Raw genomic sequence first — 25,421 nt, 5'->3', positions numbered from 1 at the left:
AGAGAGAGAGAAAAAAAAAAAAAAGAACGTGTGAAGCTTTTGCCAGGGATTAGCATTCATTTATAAGATTGAGATTTCATTTCCAGAAAGTTAGAAGGCATCTGCTACTATGGGGCTCAGATATCATCAAGCATAAAACTCCAGATATTTCTACATTCATTAAGAACTCTTGAATTCTTGCCCTGGCCCGTCACTGCACCTGTTGACTAGAGATTCTGACTGCCACAGAAGAAATAATTCACACAATGTAACTTAGAAGCCATAAGGTGATGTTGAAGTCCCACTGGAAGTAAACCTTTCATGCCCCTCTATTTAGGTGTTAGGTCATGACCCAATTATTTACACACTGTGCAATCTAAGGGCCATAAGGATGGGTGATTGGTATTTGGTACTGAAGCATGGTCTCTTGGCTCCTAATTCTAAAAAGAGATTAAGTGAAAGGTTAATTGGGTACTAAACAGGTCCTTATGACAAACAGGATTGCAGTTTTTAGTGAACAGGCATCCTTTATAAACACAGCCTAAATTGCTAATATGAAGGTCCTTTGTGATTTACATCAGGGGAAAGAGCTTAAGTAACCATGTAATTAGGAATACTTTACCAACCAGTTTCTTAGAAGCTCACTTTAAAATCTTCCAACTTAACTCAGCAGATTTGCTAACCATAATTTTATAATTTGAACACCTGACTTTCCAAAATGACTATGACAGTATATAACAAACAGCAATGCCCTAGACCAACAGACAGCCCAGCTCACGTGACCCCACAGATACAGAACAGTACTAAGGCCTGCAAAACATAATTACACAATGAGCCATGGCTTTCTACTTCCTGTTAAAAGATACATTCCTCTGAAAGGCTCAATCACAGATATTTCAACATGAAGACAAAGATTCATCCACGTATTAAAAAGACAACTCACATTACAAGTTGAAAATCTGGTCTTTTGGCTCCTGACTGGCTAAATGTGCTTGTTTTTTCTCTTTAGGGCAGAAACAATCAGGTAATAAGTGCTGGACAAGATCCTTAATGCACCATCAAAGAAAACCCATAGAGAGAGAAAAAACTAATTAAAAGGCTTACTTTCTATCTAAAAAAAGCCCTCATTTTATCTTTATTCCTAAATGACTTACATTTAAATGTCCTCCACTTTAGAATTAATTTGATTGTTTTAATGTTTTGCACTAAAATAAACTGAAACAAAGTCAACTTATTCAGTGAAGACAAAAAAACGACTTTCACCCACTTCGCTGCCAGGTAACTGACACAGGTCTAAGTCAGTCTGCTGATTTATCCTTTTAAGAAAGAGAAGGAAAGGATATCAAATTCCATTCTAAATATGAAAGATATTGATGAGGAGTTCAAGTTAAAAGATGCAAAACAGACATAACATAAACTAAATACAAAGATAATATAAACTAAACAATGTCAACGATGCTGTGGGACTTAAGTGGAGACCATTGGCAGCCAGACAGCCACTGGATCTCCCTTCCTGAAAGACAGGGGAAGGAGGAGAATAAACTGGAGCTGGGAAGATAGGCACCTGCTGCTAGCTTCTTCCCAAAGGAAAGGCTACAAAGCCTGGAGGAATGTTCTAAAACAGACCCGCAAAATAAGAACTGCCTACAACTGTCAAATATTCTACTGCTCTTCACTCTAAGGATGAGATGTGCTTTCACAAATGTGTATGTATACATACCCCTTGAGAATACCTTCAAACACAAAGAAGTCTCCCTTTCTAGTTCCCTCAGTCACAATAAAGAGTAGAAAACATTTAGTAGCATTCTAGATAATTTGTGCCAATTTAGATGATTCACATATGGCTTCCCCAGACTAAATGGTCTATGGCCAGAGCTTTTAAGTCAACAAGGGTGCGGAAAGCAAGACCTAATTACAGATCTGAGTCACTGTCTAGAAGTTCCCTCAGCCCAGTGGAGCATCCCCCACAAAGGCACTGTTTCATTTTGAGGCATAAAAACAAGCCAAGTATACAGACTCCTTTACATAAGAAATAAATAAGAAGACATCCTTCTACAAGAAACAAAAACATCAGTTCACTGAACGGATGTCAACCACAGGTTTTTTTTCCTTTTTTCCTTAAGAAACAATTGTAAAAGTTTTTTTAAACAAGAAAATGGATATAAAATATATTACAGGACTGTAGCTTAAATATCTTGCATTTCCTGTCTATATTTGGCCTGCTATACAAATGGCATTCCATTTGAAGGCTGGTCATCTCTCAATTGAAGAGATTTACTAGCTCTTTTCCTAGGGGCCTCACTGATTGTTTCCATTTGAAGGCTATAATCTTCTAGCACTGGCAACATTTTAATTCAGGATTAGGCCCACAAATCAGGAAATAAGCTAAAGACAGTTACGTTTAAATAAAATTAAAATAAGGATCCATTTTTTAACAACCAAAAAATACATGCACAAAGCACAAAAGCATAAAATTGGATTTCTACAAAAGAGGTTATTGTTTCCCTTTCTGTAGTGAGAATACAATCTATATGAATTAAGGGGGAAAAAACCTTTTCAGTTTACTTTTTTGTTCAGGGAAAGAAAATGGAAATCCTCTTCTGATTGTCATAAATCTTTCTCTGACATTTTATCATAACTAGCTACCAAGTTGAAAGGATTAATGATCTCTGAGGGGCAATGGCTATTCAGTCCTGTGGAAGCAATATCCCCAACAAGAACCAAGGGTGAAGAATGGGCTTTTTGAATGCAGAAGTTAAATGACCTGAGAAATGTTTCAGACAAGGATGCTACAAAATCATCTCCAAGACTCATGCATGCGGGTGCGTTATTAAGTCGCTTCAGTCATGTCCAACTCTTTGCGACCCCATGGACTGTAGCCCACCAGGCTCCTCTGTCCATGGGATTCTCCAGGCAAGAATACTGGAGTGGGTTGCCATGTGCTCCTCCAGGGTATCTTTCTGACACAGTATGAACCCACCTGGCCTCCTGCGTCTCCTGCACTGGCAGGCAGATTCTTTACAACTGCCTGGGAAGCCCACCAAGACTCATGCTGGGGCACAATGGGAAATAATGTGATACCCTGCTTCATAACCCAACTCCTTCTCCGTAACTGCTGCCACCCCGTACAAGGTGGAAACTGACGAGCTGACAAACTTAGAAAGCAGAGAAGTCAATTTTGTCAGGAAGATGGCTAATTGTCAGAGTGCAGAAGAATGCAAAAATTTACCCAAGTTTGCAAAAAGCATACATTCTGACCACAGGATGAATGGCGGAATTTAAATGAAAAAGTAACCTATACAATGACTCAGTAGGGCCTGCACTACTGCCAAACCGTTAAAGGAGTGCAGGCACGGGTGTAGATAGTGAACTCAACAGCAGAACAAGCATGAGACTCGAGAAGATAAGCATGTTGATTAAACTTATCAGCCATTTAAAATCAAATACATTTTGGGGCATGCCCCAGGAGGTCCAGATGTTAGGGCTCTGTGCTTCCACTGCAGGGGCATGGGTTCAAACCCTGGTCAGGAAATTAAGGCCCCACATACCGCATGATGGGGCCAAAATAAATAATTAAATAAAAATCTAATGCATTTCATTATGGATCACCAAGATGCCTCGTAACAGATCTTTGCACAAGTGTCTAAGAATGCATTTATAGCTTCTTTCTGTGATCCTGAATTTCTTCTCAACTTCTTTGTGATTTTCAACAACACACACACAGTATCTACATATACCTGAAGTGAAAAAGCATACAAAAATCATCCTATCTATATGTGGTAAAAGCACAAACAAATGCAAGGGAAGAATAAAGATGTAACCCCGGAAAGTAGTTCTTCGAAGGTGGAGAAAGGGCACTGCTATGAGAGAGGATGATCATACGGTTTTAAATGTTCCATGGAATTGGTAAACATTCTATTTGCCTAGAGTGTTGTGGGAGGACATATATAAATATCTGTTATATCATCCTTTAAAGAGTTCTTATATTTGAGATTCACAGTAATTTTTGAAGAAGAAAAGCAAGCAATTAGAAATCTGAATATAGACTATTCTAAGAAAACACCAGGGACAGCGCCATGCTGGCAAACACACACCTATACAAAGCGATGGTTTTCTGGCCAGTAGTCCATGACCCTTTACAGTGTTCACAGCCCAAATGGTTTGATTAAAAGGGAAAACCTCCAGGGAAAGAAAAGAGAAAATCTGAAAGCAGTGCATTTCACTCTCATGGATACGAAACCACTACCTGTGAACTGTTCAGAGGGAAGAGGGTGCCAGTCAACACCAACACACCCTGCCAGTCGAGTTTGATGGCATTATTTTGCCTCCCTTTGCAATTACTCCCACATTTCGCAAGAAGAAACTAATGGACTACTAAAAATAAAATGGAGATGAAGTGAATCACTTAGGATATTTTGGCTCCCAACTCAAACTGGCTTAAACAAAAAGGAAATGTTGCTGGCTCAAATGCTTGAACTCCTGGAGGAGAAACAGGCTTCAGGGCTGCTTTCTCTGTGTTCCACCCTGTGTGACTTCTGGCTCAGCCTGGAGCCACACCAGACCTCACACCAGCACATAACAACATCCAGAAAATACAGAAAGAGGCAGGCGCTTCCGGTAGCTGTGTTTTAAGTATGAGAAGACTTCTGCCAGAAGCACTTGGCAAACTTACTCTAGAGTCTCCTTGGCTAGAGCCAGATTACAGGACCATTGCTGAAGCCAGCCCTCTGCCCAGTTAATGCCCAGCATTTCTTCCCAAGGAGTGAATCATGCATGGGCATAGCAGCGATGGGCTTGCTCGTAATCAGGGCCCACCCTGGAGCTGGTCAGTTCCTCAACCCCAAATATGGGTGGTAGATGGGATGCATAATATGGACTCAATTCTAATATCCGATGGCTAGTATTAGCCAATCATTCTGTGTTTAGCAGAAGATTAGCATATCATAATCACGATGTATTTGTACATACATAAAAACTGGAGACATAAAAATCAGATGACCAAATGAAAAGGCAAAGTTTTTAAAAACTTCTTTCAATACTCCCATTGCCCCAATGAGAAACTTAAAAGACAGTCAAAATTTTATAAAGCATGTAGGTCATAGGAAGCATGGTACAATACTTACTATATTCTTGTGCCATAGCTACAGAAATTTGGACAACAGCATCCACATTAACAATATATAACCTAAACAAAAGGGAAAAGAAAAAATAGTTAAGTACACAAGAAATTTCATTAAAAATAGTTGCATAACTTTGACAAAAGTCTTATATTTTTTTTTCTGGAAAGAAGTAAACCAGCCTTTTAAAAAGTAAATAGCTGAACTTAGAAAAAAATCTGTGGTATTAGAATTCCTCTAAGTATCTTCAAGTTAAAACTATCTGCATCTTTTGTAGATCTTAACACCAGCAAACAAATGCATTTTAAACTAACCTGCCCTGGACTGCTACTTGTAACACTGAAACAAAAGCAACTATTAAACAAACCTCAAAAATCATGCTGTCTAAGGCCTACAACACACATCCAATCTACCCAGTCCAATGTAACTTAAAGCTAGATAAACCAGCTTCAATTTCTACACTCAGGGATCTAACAAAGTGGTTTTTGCGGGGGCAGGGGTGGTAAATGCACGTATCCATTCAGATATTTGACACTGCTAAAGAAACACAGCCATAGAATTGGGGACTTTAAGACCCTGGAATGTCTTTTAGTATTCAAAAATGAAAGGTAAGAAATTTGTCCCTATCCAGACCTCAGGGCAAGTAACAATATAACAAGTCACATTCAATTCAGAAGGGCTTTAAAAACATAAAACTCTAACGATGCTGTGGTTTTTCCTGGGGATGATGTGCCTTGACAAAGCTGTAGCTATCTATCCTCTCATCTATCTACAACACCATGCCTAATTTCACTTGTCTCAGTTTATATAAGATTCTGCCATGTTGCTAGCATTAGTTATGGTTTGTAGAAGAACCCCCTCATGCATCACAGAACTGATGTTTCTGAATCATGATGTTGGAGAAGACTCTTGAGAGTCATTTGATGTTGACGTTTTTATGTGAATGGGGATCCCACAGAAAATGAAAACCTAAAGAGGCAGTATATACCATTTTAACAAAGGGTAATAAATAGTGAAGAAGTGACTACACAAAGGAAAAAGGGGGTTAGACGCCTAAGAATGGTAAGTTGTGGGAAGGTGACTAGGAAATGTATGGTGGATAAATCTTGTTTAGTAAGATTTGTTGCACAGGCTCAAGTGTCTGGAGTTAGAAGAATCATTCTCTTCTCCCTGGTATGGGAGATGGGTGCACCTTCACAAATGGAAATTCATGCCCTGCATTCACAAATGAGGAGGACAAAGAGCTCTTCTTGTATCTGCTGTATCTTGACTTCCTTCAGTCTCAAAATTATTTTAAAGACAGAGGCATATTTTGGGGTGACATATTCCAATCCCCTTCAGGTTCATTAAAATACAACAAAAGCATTATTATAAGAATCAGAAAGGAAGATATTTGCTGAATATATGCATTAAATACATATAAGACTCATTTAGAATATATACAAACTCCAACAAAATAAGAAAATGATGTGTGTGCTAATAAGTAGCTTCAGTCGTGTCCCAGCTCTTTGTGACCCTATGGACCATAGATGGCCTACCAGGCTTCTTTGCCATAGGATTCTCCAGGCAAGAATACTAGAGTGGAGTGTCATGGTATCTTCCTGACCTGGGGATTGAACCCACATGTCTTATGTCTCCTGCATTGACAAGCAGGTTCTTTACCACTAGTGCCACCTGGGAAGCCCAAGAAAAAGATTACCTAAAAAGAATATAAAAAAATGGCCAATAAGCATATGAAGAGGTGTTTGACATCATTCATTACCACAGAAATACAAATTAAAACTACAATGAGATAAAATTACATATTGATCCAAATGGCTAATATGCAAATAACAGACAACACCAAGTCTTAGGCTATAGAGCAGTTCAACTCTCATGAGCTACTTGTGTGAACTGAAAAACTGTTTAGCAATATCTAATAAAGCAGAATATAAACTGTGGCCCAGCAATTTCACTTCTAGGGAAATATTTACTAAGAATGCACATACATAGGTCCTAAAGACACAGATTTTCAACGAAGCCTTACTTGTAATGCCAAAACTCAGTAGCAACTTGTGGACCATTCATATAATGTATACTATATAGAGCAGGGATCAGTCAATTTTTCCCTGCAAAGGATCAGACAGTAAATATTTTAGGGTTTGCAGGCCATATGGTCTCTGCTTCCTGTTACAACTACTCAATTCTGCCTTTGGAGTAGAAAAGTAGCCATAGATAGTATGTAAATGAAGTGGTGTGGCTGTGTTCAATAAAACTATTTACAAAAACAGACAGTTTGCATGCTATACAGTAATGAACATAAAATAACTATAACTAATGCAATAACACAGATGAATCTCACAAACATAATATGAAAACAAAGAAGCCAGATATATGAGGGAGTATACTACACTACTCTATTTTTAAAAGTTCAAAAGTAGGTAAAACTATATAAATCAGAATAGTAGTTACCTTTTGGAGGGGGCAGTAAGCCTCGCGGGGAAGGAGTAAGGGGGAATTCTGGCAGTCTAGCAATACTGGACTCTCTGGGTTGAATGGTGGTTTTCCAGTTACACTCAATTAGGAAAACTCATCAAAGTGCTCATTTATAATGCATTCGTCTTTTATATGTATTATACCTGAATTAAAAGCGAAATATTTTAATTTTCTTTTATAAAGCATATATGTCAGTAAAGTGAATGCTTTCTCACAGCGCACTTGCCCAGGACATCAGACACTCTGGGTACAGTAGTTAACCTTGCACTCTCACTAATACAGCCTGAAGCAATACCCTTTGGTTTAGTGTGATGTCTGGCTCAGTGTAAAGAATCTGCCTGCCAATGCAGGAGATGCAAGAGACTCGGGTTTGATCCCTGAGTCAGGAAGATTCAATCCCCTGGAGTACAAAATGGCAACCCACTCCAGTATTCTTGCCTGGAAAATTCCATGGACAGAGGAGCCTGGTAGACTACAGTCCATGGGGTCGCAAAGAGTTGGACACAATTGAGCACGCACCTTTAACTTTTTTCTTTTTTTCTGAACTACATTACAACTAAAACTCTGCTTTGAGTCCCAGGCAGAACTCTGGAGAATGAACTATGATTAAATAGAACACACACGAGTGGCAGAAGAGAATGCAAAACAGAGGGAGAGAGGAAAGTAACAGATGGTGGATCAAGACACTGATGGAAATAAGTCCCTACATTTTAACATAATCTGTTGAATAATCTATACAGAATAGAAAGTAAAGGCAGCAGCTTAGAAACACAATTTGGAAAGTTACTGAACTGGTACTTTTGACAAAAATAATGACATTTTAAAAGCTGACCAGGGCTCTTAAAAGAAAGGATTTTGTGTCCAGCATAACAATTTACTCCAATCTAATAGGTTAAAGGGGCAGAAAGTTTCAGATTTTTCAAGTGAAGAGGCAGATAATACAGTTTTGCACTTTTTAGGTCTGCATATTTTTAAACAATTTCTGTACCTTGATTTCATACTACCCCCTATACTGTGTTGGAAAATGTAATTAGATATTGTTGACTTCCCAGCAATCACAGGAAGCCATTAAATTACTAAGGTTTTGCCCAAATACATGACGAGAGGCAGAGAATACAAAAATGCCATAGATAACAAGATCATGGGCACCACATTCTATTAATACAGGATTATATCATGAGTGAAATAAAGAGTAAAGAAAAAATGAAGAGAACTGAAATCCACTCACTGTACTATATTCACTGTATAATTGATATGTGAAAGAAAATGAGTGAAGTGAAAGTAACTCAGTCATGTCTGACTCTTTGCAACCCTATGAACTATACAGTCCATGGAATTGTCCAGGCCAGAATACTGGAGTGGGTAGCCTTTCCCTTCTCCAGGCATTGCAGGCAGATTCTTTACTAGCTGAGTCCAAGAGGAGCCCAAGAATATTGGGGTGGGTAGCTCACCCCTTCTCCAGTGGATCATCCCAACCCAGGAATTGAACTAGGGTCATCTGCATCACAGATGGATTCTTTACCAACTGAGCTAGCTGTTAGGGAAGCCCTATGATTCTTTACCATTCTTTGCATTGCAGGCAGATTCTTTACCAACCGAGCTATCAGGGAAGAAAACAAACTAGATGCTAAAAATACAAAGACAAAGTTCCTGTCTGTAAGGAGCTCAGTTACAAAAAAGATGAAAAGCCTATACATCAATAATTTAAATCAAATGTCACAAAAGTTTCACAATATTTACAAGTGCCATGACTTAACAGAAGAGAATTATTAAATGTAAGAGAGGTGAAATGAAAATAGAAGAGGAAGCTGAGGAAAATAAGTCTTTATATATCAGGGAAAAACTAAAATAACTGAGTTTTGAACAATTAAAAATGGGCAAGACAAGAAGAGGACTAGAGCATCCTTCCAGGCAGGGAGCTAGAATATGCAGAGGCATGAATGAGCCAGTAATTCTTGAGAAACATCAGGAAATCTGAGGCTGCCAGAATGTGATGTAGAAGGACAAGCTAAGACTGAGATGATGGAGGAACTTTTCAATTACACTATGAACGTAGAGTAACTAATTTTATCTTACAGGCATTATGGAGCCATCAAGGTGGGAACTGGGGGAATGAGAACGGAATAGAAAGAATGGTGGGGGGTGGTGGTGGTAACAGGTCCCTAGATATGTCTTTTTGCATAGTTTTGATGTTTGTAACAACAGTAATGTTAAACAAAACAAAAAGGTAAATAATCAAAATCGAACAGTATGTGAAGGTAACTCAAAATGAAACACAATCAGTAATGAGTGAACTGCATTACAAAGGTATAAGTAACCACACTAAGGGAGTACAGAAGAATTAACCTAACCACTCTGGAAACTGGTATCCTGACAATATACTCTGAGACTAGAGATAAAATAAAGAAAGAAAGGGGAAAGGTCAGAATGAACTGTATAGTGTCAGACTGGAATCAGAGATATCATGGTTTTAAATAGACATTTCAACAGATAATAAATATTGATAGAGTGTAAATACAGTAAGAACTTCAACAAAGAGAAAATACAAAAAAGAACCAATGAGAAATGAAGAATATAATAACTGAAATGAAAACTATACTAGATGAAATCAACAGATTAGATGATGCAGAAAAACAAATCAATGATCTGGAAAACACGGTAGCAGAAATCATCAAAATGGAAGAGCAAAAATAGAAAAGAGTTTTTTAAAATGAGGACAGCTTAAGGACTCTCTGGAACATCAAACACAGTAACACTCATATTATCAGTTCAGTCCAGTCGCTCAGTCGTGTCTGACTCTGCAACCCCATAAATCGCAGCAGGCCTCTCTGTCCATCACCAACTCCCAGAGTTTACTCAAACTCATGTCCATCGAGTCGGTGATGCCATCCAGCCATCTCATCCTCTCTCGTCCCCTTCTCCTCCTGCCCTCAATCCCTCCCAGTATCAGGGTCTTTTCCAATAAGTCAACTCTTCACATGAGGTAGCCAAAGTATTGGGAGTTTCAGCTTCAGCATCAGTCCTTCCAACGAACATTCATGACTGATCTCCTTTAGGATGGACTGACTGCATCTCCTTGCAGTCCAAGGGACTCTCAAGAGTCTTCTCCAGCACCACAGTTCAAAAGCATCAATTCTAATGTGCTCAGCTTTCTTTATAGTCCAACTCTCACATCCATACATGACCACTGGAAAAACCATAGCCTTGACTAGACGGACCTTTGTTGGCAAAGCAATGTCTCTGCTAACACTCAAACATACTTCTGCACTTACCTGAAAACTTTCCTAACCTGACAAAAGGAAACAGACATCCAAATTCAAAAAGCAAAAGAGAGTACTAAAAAAGATGAACCTAAAGAGATCAAATACCAAGACACGTTATAATTAAAATGTCAAAAGTTAGAGATAAAAAGAGAATCTTAAAAGAAGCAAGACAAAATAACTAGTTATGTACAAGGGAATCCCCATAAGACTATCAGCTGATTTTTTAGCAGACACTTTACAGGCCACAAGAAAGCGGTACAATATGTTCAAAATGCTGCAAGGAAAAAACTTAGAGAATACTCTACCTTAGAGAATAACTCTACCTGGTTATCATTCAGATTAAAAGCTTCTCAGATAAGCAGAAGTTAAAGGAGTTCATCACCACTTAATCTGCCATTCAACAAATGTTAGACTTAAATTCAAAAGGAAAAAAATGTCATAACTAGAAATGAAAATACACGAAAGGCACCTTGTAATAACCTTTACAAAAAAAGAATCTGAAAAAGGCCACAAAGAAGTTTCAATAAATTTAAGACCAGTGAAATCCTATCAAGTATCTTTTCCAAAGACAATAGTGAGAAGCTAGAAATAAACAAGAAGAAAACAGGAAAAAAGGCAAACACATGGCAACTAAACAATATGCTACTAAACAATCAATGGGGATAAAGATATAAAAAAATACCAAGACAAATTAAATGTTGGAAAGTTGTGTTTAACTATGGGACAGAGTAAAAACAATTTTAAGACTGAAGTTTACAGTGATACAGACAAAGTTAGTAGAATGAAGGCGATAACAAAGATCAGAGTGGGAAGAAAAATATAGAGGCCAAAAAAATAGAGAAGATCAACGTAAGAGATGACTCTTGGAAAACAGAAACAAAATTGATAAACCTTTAGTCAGACTTGGTGGCTCAGAGGTTAAAGCGTCTGCCTCCAATGCAGGAGACCGGGGTTCAATCCCTCGGTCAGGAAGATCCCCTGGAGAAGGAAATGGTAACCCACTCCAGTATTCTTGCCTGGAGAATCCCATGGACGGAGGAGCCTGGTAGGCTACAGTCCACGGGGTCGCAAAGAGTCAGACACAACTGAGCGACTTCACTTCACTTCAGTCAGACTTATCAAGAAAAAAAGATAAAGGCTCCAAATAAAATCAGAAAGGAAAGAGATGTTACAACTGATACCACAGAAATAGAAAGAATCATAAGAGACTACTATAAACAATCATATGCCATCAACCTGGAAAAATTCCAAGAACCAGGAAGAAACAGAAAACTAGAATAGACCAAATTATTAGTAATGAAACTGAATCAGTAATTTAAAAACCTTCCAATAAATAGAAGCCCAATAGTCTAGAAGCAGACTAGATGACTTCTTAAAGCGAATTCTACCAAACATTTAAAGCAGAGTTAAAACATATCCTTCTCAAACTACCCTGAAAAGTTGAAGAGGAAAGAAAGTTTCTAAATTCATTCTACAAAGTTAGCATTATTACCCTGATACCAGAAACAGCCAAAGACACTACCCGCCCCCCAAAAAATAAAATTATAGGCCAATACCCCTAAGTGAAGGTGACCAAGCAGCACAAACATCCAGTTACAAAATAAGTCATAACGATGGAATGTACAGAATTGGGAATGCAGTGAACAATGCCATAGTGATTTTAAATGGCGACATATGGTAACTTACAGTGATCACTCATAAAGTACATCAATGTGGTATCACTATGCTGTACACTTGAAACAAATACTATAACTGTATATTAATCATACTTCAATTAAAAACATAAAGAATTCAAGACCAAATGTTAGGACGTGTTTATTGCTATCATGGACTACTCTCAGGAACTCTTAGTGACAGAGCTAGGGAATACAGTGGACCCTCCATGTCCACGGGTTACACATCTAACCCAGATTCAGCCAAACACGGATGGAAAATATTGGGGGGGGGGGAGTCCAGAAAGTTCCAAAAGCAAAATGTGAATTTGCCCTCCACAGCATGTACATGTTATTCACAACTATTTATAAAGCATTTACATCGCATTAGGTATTACAAGTAACCTAGAAATGAAAAGTATGAGGGAGGATGTGCACAGGTTACATTCAAAGATTACGCTCTGTTATATAGGGACTTGAGCATCCTCAGATTTGCTATCTGTGGAGGTCCCACAGATGCTGAGGGACAGATGTATGTATGTGTTTTTACGTATATATATATATATATATATATATATATACACGCACGTCTGCATCCATAGGATTCTTTAAGGAACTCAATAAAGCGATTATACATAAGGTTTACATGAAAAGCCAAAGGTCTGAGAAGAATCAAGACACTCCATAAGACAACAGTAGTAAGGGACTTACCCTACAAATAATCAATTATGACACAGCAGTAATTACAAATAAACACAGAAAGGTTGAATTATTTAATATTGGTACTTGCACACATGTTTATCCACATGGGGGAAAACTACATTGAATCCCTATTCCACTCTCTGTGTTAAAGTCATTTCCAATTTAACTGAAGACGTGTGTGTAAAAGGCAAGATTATAAAAGTTTTAGTAGACAATAAAAGTAGATTTTTATGGTCTCAGAATAGGTTAACAACATAAGAAAGAAAAACCATAAAGAAAAATAGTAAATTTGTTCTGCATCACAGTAAAGAACTTAGGTTCATTAAAAAAAGATCATAAAGAAAATACAAGGATAAACCACAAGCTAGAAAACACATAACCAGCAAAATATAAGTATCTAGAATATACCTCTTAAAAATTAGTAAGAGAGACAATCCAATAGAAGACAAAAAATTATAAAAGAAAAGGAAATACAAAAGCTCCTTAAATAAATGATGCTTTGTTCCTTTAGTAATTACAGGAAGACAAAAACATCTTTACACACCTATCAGTCTGACTAAATTTAAGAAGTCAGACAATGTCAAGGGTATGGCAAAGATGGGGAGCAATGGAAATATTCAGAATCCACTGGGAGTCATATGCTGGAACAATCACTTTGAAAACTGTCCAGCATGGACATACTCAATCAGCAAGCAATTTCACTCCTGAGTTTATGGTCACCCAGAGAACTGTCACTCAGAGACAAATACAATTATTCACAACCACAGAAAACTGCAAACACCCCCAAATTCCAACAGTAGAATAAATAGGAAAACAAAGTATAGTGAAGTCGCTCAGTCGTGTCTGACTCTTTGCAACCCCACGGACTATAACCTACCAGGTTCCTCTGTCCATAGGATTTTCCAGGCAAGAATGCTGGAGTGGGTTGCCATTTCCTTCTCTGCACCAGTGGAGAAAAAGTCAAGGGAGTAATAGCCTTAAATACTTCTTCAGAAAAAGATTAGTGATAAATCTGATTTTTTTAAATTAGATTACAAGCTCACAGAAGGCTGGATCAATACCCATTAACAGTCATTAAAACCTTCCTATAGTTTTTTTTCCCTTAGAATTGTTGAATGTTTCCAAGATACAATTAAGTCCTCCAGGATATAACAGTATAACTTTCTATAGTTTTGAACACAATGTTGAGTCCATGGCAAACACCAGATTAACAAAATAAAACCACAGATCTCGTTTAGTTATTTAAAGAAGACCATACTTAAATTCCCAAAGTTTATTGAAAACACTTGCCAAGGCCCCATCTACATAATGGTTTTTCAAAATTTTTATGTATTTAAAGAAAAAAAAAATGTTACTCTGTTACTCCACTACCAAGATGAGTGAGATTACTTCTAAGAACTTAAACCAAATTAGACCATGAATTCATTAAAAATATATATATTAGAAACAGTACAACTTTCTATCTCCTCCGGTCCAAACAAACAAAAAAAACCCCATCTTTTCAAATCAGTACAACACATTTAAAAACAAAACACTCATGTGAGTAAGACACTCTGAGTTATATCTGCAATCCCCTGATAGCAATGAGCTCTGATGACACCATGTTCTAAGCTGACTCAGCCAAAGTTAGAGTAAAGTGTGCCCAGGAACCTCATAAGTATCCTCAAACCAAAAGGTTTTTCATACCTTATAAAATTAACCAACTTGAACAATTTGGAAAAATCGCAAGCTATGCATTTAAATTTGGCATCTAAGATACAATCTATTCTCCATGACTTCAAATGTTATATAATAGTGTTCAGAATTTAGAATATCTTGGTCCACATTTTATACAGGTGGGTGTATGTATAAAACCTTTAAAACAGATGGTAAGTTCCATAGAGACATCAAGTGGCAGTTCTAACTGATTCAGCTCTAATTCATTTTGTTTGCTTTCTAACAACGCTCTTTGAAAAAGAGCAATCCCAGAGCCCGCAGAAAAGATTTCTATTTTAAGCAGAGGTGACAATCTTTACTTATGTAAGAAGAAAGTATACAGGTTAGCAGAAGACCTGAAATGCAATCGAATACACTACAGACTTGTCAAGGGAAACTTCCATTCTCAAGGATATATACAACATGTGTCAGTCTAACAATCACCAAATTTATTAAGCCATAATTTTGCCACAGGAATCCTCCATTCTCTCCTTCAGAGCACAATGGATCATCAGAAGGCAGTGTCTGCTTTCCTCTCTACGGTGGCAACCATGCATCTGGCCTGAACGCTAAATAACCAGGTTCTTTACGAAATTCTTGAAAGTCAGCCAACATACAGATCTTTTCACTCAAAATAAGCAGGAAGGCAACAGACTCAAATCGTAATTGTCATATTTAGCTACTCAGAATGGGGGAGAACAGTCTTACAGATAAGTTGGTTAAACATGCACAGATCTCACCATCACCATACATGCTACACTGTCACTAAAACAGAATTATTGCTAAGAACCTGAAGTGGGAGTATTCAAACTGGATGTTTGATGACATCAGATACTATGGCTTAAAATCTATTGCCCCTAGATTAAGACCACACTGATCCTTGGGACTAAAGAAACACCCACAGTGATTCCGAGGACTAGAAAAGGTGGATAACATTCCAGATGACTTGCAGTTTACCAGCACTTTGAAGGCAAGGAACCCACACATCTTCTGGGGAAGTTCACTCTACCCCATGAGGCTGGCCCACATACAGTGGCACCCATAAACTGCAGCCCACAGGCACAGGTGGACAGACTGTCTGCAATGCTGAATTCAACCTTCTGGTCCCCTCGCTTACTGCAAACATGTCTACCGTAAGCAACTGAAGGGGGTTAGAATTTGCTACTCCAAAACACACCGTTTTGGCATACTGACTATTTTGAGCTAAAGGCACTAAAACAACAGGTGCAAGAAAGGCACTCTGGCCTCCCTCTTTTCTTCCTGAAAACAGGAGATAAAAAACTCCCCTGTGAAATATGCTTTCCCTGCACCTGGAGGAAAAGAACATTTTGATTTACCAGAGACAGGGAGTCAAGGCTGAGAAGAATCTGCATAATCAAATCTTTTAAAAATTAACCTTATCTTCCCTTAACCTCCCCCTACATATCTTTGTTATTTTTTCACAATCGGTACTCACTGTTCAACTTGATATATAAACATTAGGCCTAATTGGTTCTTTGGGTCTTTATTTTCCTATGAAAATCCCCATGTACATGTTAAAAAATTTTTTTATAATCTTTCCCCCTATTTTACCTCCCCTACACAATCATCACTCTAAGGAAAGCAGCAACATGGAAAAACATACTAAATTCAATAACCTAAAGAAAGAGGTGCCATGAGAAAACAAACATGTTTTTAAAAGAATAAAGTTCATCAAAAAATTCAAGAAAATATGATATTTGTTTAAAATATCAAAGATAAAATTATTACTTGGGGTTAAAATAAGATTGTGAAAGTGAAAGTCACTCAGTCGTGTCTGACTCTGCAACCCCATCGACTATACAGTCCATGGAATTTTCTAGGCCAGAATACTGGAGTGGGTAGCCTTTCCCCTTCTCCAAGGGATCTTCCCAACCCAGGAATTGAACTGGGGTCTCCTGCATTGCATGCGGACTCCTTACCAACCTGATAAGCTGGGAAACAAAAGTATGAAGGGTAATCAGTATCAGATCATGGAAATCTGTAGCTGGATTGTATACCTTGGATCCCATCCCAGTGGACATTCTGGGCTCTGCCCATTAGCCTCTTCCTTTCTGCTACGAAACATGTTCCAATCTCCATTAATTTATAAAAAGCTTATTTATCTCTTGACCCAAAACACTCCTTCAAAATAAAGAAGTAATGAGGTAAGAAGATGTCCATGGTGACTCGGAAGTTCCTGGCTTAAATAACTAAATGGATGGTTCTCCCATTAAATGAACAATGAAATACAAAAGCGTGGGGGTGGGGTGGGGTGGGGGAGAACCTAATGATGACACACAACATTTATTTATTTATTTTGACATACAACATTTAAAGTGTCTTTACAGAAAGACATTGTTATAAACTAGCAGCCTGTGTACTGAACTTGGTCCATGGGCATGTTTTCTCTGGCCCATGCAGTACTTAACAAAAATTCAACCCATCCTTTAAAATTTAAGGTATTTACCATGCAAATCCTGATTTACAGCTTCTCTTGAGAAACTGGGAGTCTGGTAACTTTGGGCCCAACATTTCCAGATAGCAATAAAGGCCAGAGCCAAACAGCCTGCATGGGGTCTGCAGGATCCTGCTCTCCACTATCTCCAAGATTGCCTTCCTGACCCTGAGGCTATGTCAATGGCCACTTATTACCCCACTAACACTATTTTTTTCTTAGTGTAGAAAATCTTTTTTTTTTCCTTAATCAAAGACCTGCTTTTTACTCATTTACACTGTTGACTAGGCTCTTAAGCTGGTGAATCTGCTGTAACACGAGAGAGTCAAGAAACAGTTGAAAATGTGGGTCTCTGGCTGGTAAGAGAAGACAGGGCTACAGCTGGGGTCTAAGATTGGTTTGAAATAGGTTAACATGGAAGAAAGCTGCACTCACAAAAGAGAATGTATAAAAGGGGATAGAAACTGTGGATGGAACTTTAGGAAATGCCCATAATTCAAGTCAGTAAAAGAAAGGGTAATAGTAACAAATATAGGGGGGAAAATAGAATGGGAAAGATTAGAGATCTCTTAAAAGAAAACTGAAGATATCAAGGAAACACTTCATGCAAGAATAGACACAATAAAGGACACAATAAAGGCAAATGCCTAACAGAAGCAGAAGAGATTAAAAAGAGGTGGCAAGAACACACAGAGGAACTACACAAAAAAGGCCTTAATGACTGGAATAACCACGATGATGTGGTCATTCAGCTAGAGCCAGACATCTGAGAGTATTAAGTCAAAAGTACCTTACAAAGCATTACTACGAACAAAGCTAGTGGAGGTAGCGGAATTCCAGCTAAGCTATCTAAAATTCTGAAAGATGATGCTGTTAAAGTGCCGCGCATACACACACACACACACACACACACACACACACACACACACATCAGCAAGTTTGGAAAACTCAGCAGTGGTCGCAAGACTGGAAAAGATCAGTTTTCACTCTAAATCCCAAAAAGGACAATGTCAAAGAATGTTCAAACTATCATACACTTATGCTCATTTTATATGCTAGCAAGGTAATGTTCAAAATCCTTCATGCTAGGTGTCAACAGTACATGACCTGAGAACTTCCAGATGTATAAGCTGGGTTTCAAAGAGGCAAAGGAACCAGAGATCAAATCACCAACATTCACTGGATCATGGAGAAAGCAAAGGAATACCAAAAAAAAATCTGCTTCACTATGCCAAGCCTTTGATTGTGTGGATCACAACAAGCTGCGGAAAATTCTTAAAGAGATGGGAATCAGACTACCTTACCTGCCTCCTGCAAAACCTTTATGCATGTCAAGAAGCAACAGTTAGAATCGGACATGGAACGATGGACTGGTTCCAAATTGGGAAAGGAGTACGTCAAGGCTGTATACTGTTACCCTGCTTATTTAACTTATATGCAGACTACATCATGTGAAATGCTGGGCTGAATGATTCACAAGCTGGAATCAAGACAGCCAGGAGAAATATCAACAACCTCAGATACGCAGATGGTACTATTGTAATGGCAGAAAATGAAGAATATCTAAAGAGCCTCTTAATGAAGGTGAAAGAGAAGAGTGAAAAAGCTGGCTTGAAACTCAACATTAAAAAAACTATAATCATGGCATCTGGTCCTATCACTTCATGGCCAATAGATAGGGAAAAAGTGGAAACAGTGACAGAGTTTATTTTCTTGGGCTCCAAAATCACTGTGGATTTTGTTGCTGGAGAAGACTCTTGAGAGTCCCTTGGACGTCAAGGAAATCAAACTAGTCAATTCTAATGGAAATCAACCCTGAATATTCATTGGAAGGACTGCTGCTGAAGTTGAAGCTCCAATACTTTGGCCACCTGATGTGAAGAGCCAATTCATAGGGGGAAAAAGCCCTCATGCCGGGAAAGACTGCAGGCAAAACAATGGGGCAGCAGAGGATGAGGTGGCTAGCTAGCATCACCAACCCAAGGGACACGAATTTGAGCAAACTCTGGGAGACAGTGGAGGACAGAGAAGCCTGGCACGCTACAGTCCATGGATTGCAAAGAGTCGAACCTGACTTAGCAATTGACAACAAGAACAACAGCAACAAGTGAAGTGCAAGTTCAAAGAGTGAGAGGTTCAAGTAGGAGTTCAAAATGAATTGAGTTGATGGTGCACAGATTACAGCAAAAATTCTGTCAGGCTGTGAGACCAGTACTATAGAAAGAGATGAGACCTTTTCTGGCGGTCCAGTGGTTAAGAATTCACCTGCCAATGCAAGGGACACAGGTTCAGTCCCTGTTCCAGGAAGATCCCACGGGCCGAGGGGCAGCGAAGCCCATGTGCCGTGAACTACTGACGCTTGCACACTTAGGGCCCATGCTCCACCAGAGAAGGTATTGTGATGAAAAACTCATGCACCAAACTAGAGAGTACCCCTGCTTGCCACAAGTAGAGAAAGCCCACACACAGCAAAGACCTGGTGCAGCCATAAATAAGTAAACAAGAAAGAAAGAGGTGAGAGTCCATTTATTTAGCCATTTTTCATTTGCCAGAGTTATCATATGCAATCTAAATTAAGTTGCATCTTCCTCATGAAAAGCATATTTTAAGTAAAGAGCAGTGGCAGGAAAATACATTAGACAAAGTTCAACAACAAACTGTTGTCAGAGAATAATTTGTATTATCATAATAATGAAACTGGTCAATTAATAAAATGAAAAAGTTACTAGGCTTTCCTCCAAATTTCTATGTAAAGAGGCGAGGGGAAAAAAAGTCCATTTAACATTAAAAGACACACAAGAACTTCAAGCATCACAGTGGCAAAAGCCATCAGACTCTGAATATGGAGGAATATCTCTGCACATTTAGTTTAAAAAGAGGATAATTTAGAAATCCTGCAATCTAAGACAGGCTCCTCTGTAATAGTTTTTGTACGAGATTACTAGATAAACAGGATAGAGTGTATGGGCAGAATTCATAAGGAAAAAGAAATTCATTATAAAACAGACGTGAAAATGCTCACCCTCATTAAAAATCAAGAAATAAACATTAAGATAAGAATGAAGTAGTCATCATTTTATAACTAATAAATTAGTAAGGTAATAGTTTATATTTCTATAACTATTAAATTAGCAAAATTATTTTTTTAATTTAACCTTATTGAAAATTTTTGATTGAAGTATGATTGATTTACACTTAAATATTAATCTCAGGTAGACAGCACAGTGATTCAGTATTTAGTAAAAATTTTTTTGTAGATTTGACACTAATAAGCCTGAATTTAAATGCCATGTGGCCCTGTAAATTGGGATGGCACCTATAAAAGTAGTTAATGTTCAGTAAAATGTTTATAACCCTTGTGATTGATGGCTAAGTCATCAGTGGTACTCCTAGAAATAGATCTTAGGTAAATAATACAAGAGAAGCCAAAGGTTATATGAATGCAAATACTCTCTGATACAATGTGAAACAAAATAAAGGCTCTGGAAACAAGTAAACTGTCCAATAACAGATACATGAAATAGAGAATCAAAGTGCATCCATACTATAATCTCTAAATTTATAGATATACTGGAAAGACAGATCAACAGAGCATTTTTTTTTTCACATTTCAGTATTTTCTTAATAATAGAGTAAGTGAAATCGGAAGAATCTGGCATTCACAATTTTATAAAAGTGACACAGAGACAAAAACTGCAGCCACAGAGTATAGAGAAAGATGGGGTTTAACAACTGAACTTACAGAAAAAGTAACCAGCTCCAGAAAATGAAAAAAGTACTGGGTACCTTAAAAAGAAGAACTTCAACAAGAAAGATTTAGAGACATAAATCTTATACAGAGAATTGTTTAATATACAATGGAGGTGAGGCAGTTTATAACTCAGGCAATACTGGGAAAGAAGAAATAAGCAGTAACATTGGGGGGAAAGAAACATAGTAGCTTGGGGAATAATTACGATTGAGAACAATTTTTGTAGGTTATAAACTAGAAGAGTGAGTAACCAATAAAGAGAAAAATTGAAAATCCAGGAGAGAAGAAAGGAATATGATGAAATAGCTCTTGGAGGCCACATGATACAAGTACTAAACTTAAATGAAAGGAATCTGGCATTTTATTAATATTCTCTGTCCCTGTAAAGTACTCAGATTTGTCTACAGAAAATACGTACATGAAAATTTTAATATCTTCTTAAAATAAAAGACACTGTTTAGAACATGTCACCAAACAGTATTTAAGCATAAAAGCAAGCAACACAATTTAAATAAATGATTCTCACATTAACTTCTAAAAATGCTAGAGGTCCTAAGTTAAATCCCAAACAGAATAATCATGTTAGAGTGATGAATGTTTTGCATGGATCTAAAATTCACATTTTTCTTCATTTTAACATTGCTGAAATCAGGATGCATCTAATAATTACTGGCATCATACCACTATGATCTCTTACTACTATGGTCTCTTCCTTAAAGATACTAGAATAATGCTATGTCTTACAATTGAAGGCATCTTAAATTCAAGAAAATGTGGTATCTCTCTGTCCTTACAAACTACTCTCTTGCATTATTATATAACTACAAGAGAAAAGAGGAGAGGAGAAGAGAAACTTGGCATATGCAATTTTAAACTACTTTTCCTTTACAAAAATATAAAATTGTGAACATTCTACCAGGCAGATTTCTGTTTCTATAATTAAATGATCCCCATGGTCCTGATTCAATAAAGTTTATTCATGCTCATAAATGTAGAGCATAAATCACATACATATATGTTTTACAACTCTCTATGTGATTGATAGCCATTTTACAGAATAGGAAAAGTGATATTTAAGGGGAAAGGACAACTAAAATAGCACACTTTCACTTAAAAATAATCTACATTAAAACAATTTTTTTTATTTTTTAAATTATGAAAGTACAGTAATACATTTATAGGAGACTTGGAAAATATAGAACAAGCTTACACATAGTTCCACTACATATTACAATTATTTTTAGTTAAAAATTAAGGATTTTTAGGATAATCCTTAATTATCCTAAAATTTATTTAAGGATAATTTAGGATAAGTTAAGATATTTAACTGGAGTTTCAATATCAAACTCTCAAAAATTAACATAATGAATATACAGAGAAGTAGAAAGATATTATAGACCTGAAAAGCTCTGTGAACCAATTCAACATAATTAAGATGTATATAATTTTCACACAATAGGATACAAATTCTATTCTAGTTACCTCAGACTGCACACTAGGAGACAACTGAACACATCCAGGGACATAAAACAACGTGCAAAATTTTCATGCAAACAAAATTTTCTAATCAACAAAAATCAGAGGCAAGAATATTTTATTAAAGATATTAAATTTTAATAGTAATGCTAATTAAAGGAACTATCAGTTAGGCACTTTAAAATTTTCACATCTTTGCAATTTCCTGTAAACCTAAAATTATTTTAAAATAAAGACTTTACTATTAAACAAGTATACATACTTGTTACTGATAGCAACAATTTTTGCTAGTAATTTCATTGATGTTTTAACTTCAACAAATAGCTTATGTGAAAAGATAAAAGCAAAGTTTAAGAAAAATACTTGAGACATTTAATAGCATCAAGCTTCTTTGGCAATTACCATAATCACAACAATAAGCCACTCCAAACTGGCATACACTACAAATTTTTTGATATTTTCAGTAAACCAAACTTGCCAACTAATAAGATTTATTATACTCTGATACTCTATTGGACATGCAAAAGATAACCAAATCAATGAAATTAGCATCTTAAAATGTTTCTTCAGCATAATCAACTTACCTCGGGCCAGTGATTTACTCATTAAACATTTTAAAGTGATTCTGAATATAAATAGGGGCTCTGAATCAAGTCAAAATAGGAACCTTGCCAGAAAATTCCTTCAGACTTTCTAGCTGTAGTAACTTTGTAACTTGCAAAGCACTCTCACACAGCATTGTTCTTAGGATAACATGAGCTATGCCATCAAACTAACACAGTAACTCCAGATCTTACCATTTTTAAGTACCATTATTTACACTGTTTGTGGTTAAACTTTGGCAAAGTTCATCACTCTGATATATATATATATATATATATATATTAAGCACATGTATTTCACTGGCGGTCAGAGGCTATAATGGCTACAAAATTTCAAGACCACTGACCAGGACAGATGTTACAACATCATCATACAAGAAATTGCAACTAATTCTGCCTGAAGTAAGAGAAAAGGGGAATATGCAGTAGAATTCAAAACCTCTGGTATTTTATCACCCTTCAATAAAATGTAAAGACAACCAACATTTTCTGACTGTTTAGTATAAGCAATGCATTATATTAGAAGACGTAAAACAGTTCCCGTCCTCAAGAAAATTATAGTATACAGGGGAAAGAAATATAAAGACCTATAACGTGGCAGAATATAGTAAGCATTAGAGGAGTTTTATGAGATAATAAAAAACATACCATTAACTGAGAACTGTATTAGACCATAATTGGATTTGCATTATTGCAAGTGAAAAATATTTTCTCTGGGCTAACAGAGATGTCTCTGGACTAAAAAGGCTTTATCAGCACCAGACTTCAGATCTCTGTAAAAATTTTTAAACACAGATACATTTTCATATTAATAAATTCACTGTAGTTTATTCCAAAATTAGGAAAGGAGTACATAAAGGCTATATATTGTCACCCTGGTTATTTAAATTGTAGGCAGAGTACATCATGTGAAATGCTGGACGGAGTGAAGCACAAGTTAGATTCAAGACTGCCAGGAGAAATGTCAATAACCTCAGATATGCAGATGATATGGCAGAAACTGAACAGGAACTAAAGAGAGTCTTGATGAAGGTGAAAGAGGAGAGTGAAAAAGCTGGCTCAACAACCAACACAATACTGTAAGGCAATTATCCTCCAATTAAAAACAAATAAATTTTAAAAAAACTCAACATTTAAAAAACTAATATCATGGCATCCAATCCTATCACTTTATGGCAAATAGATGGGGGGAAAATGCGAACAGTGACAGACTTTATTTTCTTGGGCTCCAAAATCAATGCAGATGGTGAATGCAGCCATGATATTAAAAGATGCTTACTCCTCAGAAGAGAAGCTATGACCAACCTAAAGAGCATATTAAAAAACAGAGACATCACTTTGCCAACAAAGGTCCATACAGTCAGAGCTGTGGTTTTTCCAGGAAGCACGTACAGGTGTCACAGTTGGACCATCAAGAAGGCTGAGCGCTGAAGAACTGATGCTTTTGAACTGTGGTCCTGGAGAAGACTCTTGCAGAGTCCCTTGGACTTGAAGGATATCAAACCAGTCAATCCTAAGGGAAATCAATGCTGAATGTTCACTGGAAGGACTGATGCAAAGGCTGAAGCTCCAATACATTGGCCACCTGATGTGAAGAGCCAACTCATTGGAAAAGACCTTGATGCTGGGAAAGACTAAGGGCAGGAGGAGAAGAAAACGACAGAGGATGAGATGCTGGGATGGCATCATCGACTCAATGGACATGGGTCTGAGCAAACTCTGAGAGATAGTGAAAGATAGGGAAGCCTCGTGTGCAGCAGTCCATGGGGTCTCAGAAAGTCGGGACACAAGTGAGCAACTGAACAACAACAACTAAGAAATGTTGTTTCTGACCCTTTCAACCATTCATATTTCACAAAGATCCTTAAAGCAGTAAAACCAAAACTGGCAAATAAGAGCATCAGCCCTTGAAGGTAAAACAATTTTTAAGAACTGTTATGGCTGACACTAAACAATTCTAATTCCTCATTCCCATTTCAGGATGCAATGTGTAGAAGAAAAATCAAAGTTAGGCTCAATGGATTTTCCTAAGTAAACCTTTTTAAAAAATTAAAATACACATATAAATATACAAATCCTAAGTGTACACCTTTAACATATAGTGAAACCACCTATATAAACAGTACTCAAACAAGAAAGAATATTACCAACACCTCAAAAGCCACTTTCATAGTTTCCAAAGCCAGCAACCATTATAATCTCAAGCACCACTGACTGGTTCTGTCTGTTTTCAGACTGAACATTTTATAGCACA

At 37.2% G+C, this 25,421-nt stretch overlaps 1 protein-coding gene across 6 annotated transcripts in view; it reads right to left on the bottom strand.

Annotated features, from left to right (window-relative positions):
- Window positions 1-25,421, bottom strand: part of SIPA1L1 (signal induced proliferation associated 1 like 1) — a 493,843-nt gene that overhangs the window by 194,762 nt on the left and 273,660 nt on the right. For all 6 annotated transcript variants that reach the window (XM_070469567.1, XM_070469568.1, XM_070469569.1 and 3 more), the window contains one exon: window positions 5,103-5,164. The gene's annotated coding sequence lies outside the window, so the exon portion shown is untranslated. The remainder of the gene's footprint in view (window positions 1-5,102; window positions 5,165-25,421) is intronic.

Source organism: Odocoileus virginianus, chromosome 6, assembly GCF_023699985.2.
Source record: "Odocoileus virginianus isolate 20LAN1187 ecotype Illinois chromosome 6, Ovbor_1.2, whole genome shotgun sequence".
Taxonomy (NCBI): Eukaryota; Metazoa; Chordata; class Mammalia; order Artiodactyla; family Cervidae; genus Odocoileus; species Odocoileus virginianus.
Note: the sequence above shows the minus strand (reverse complement) of the source record. Positions and strands in the feature narration are given on the sequence as shown.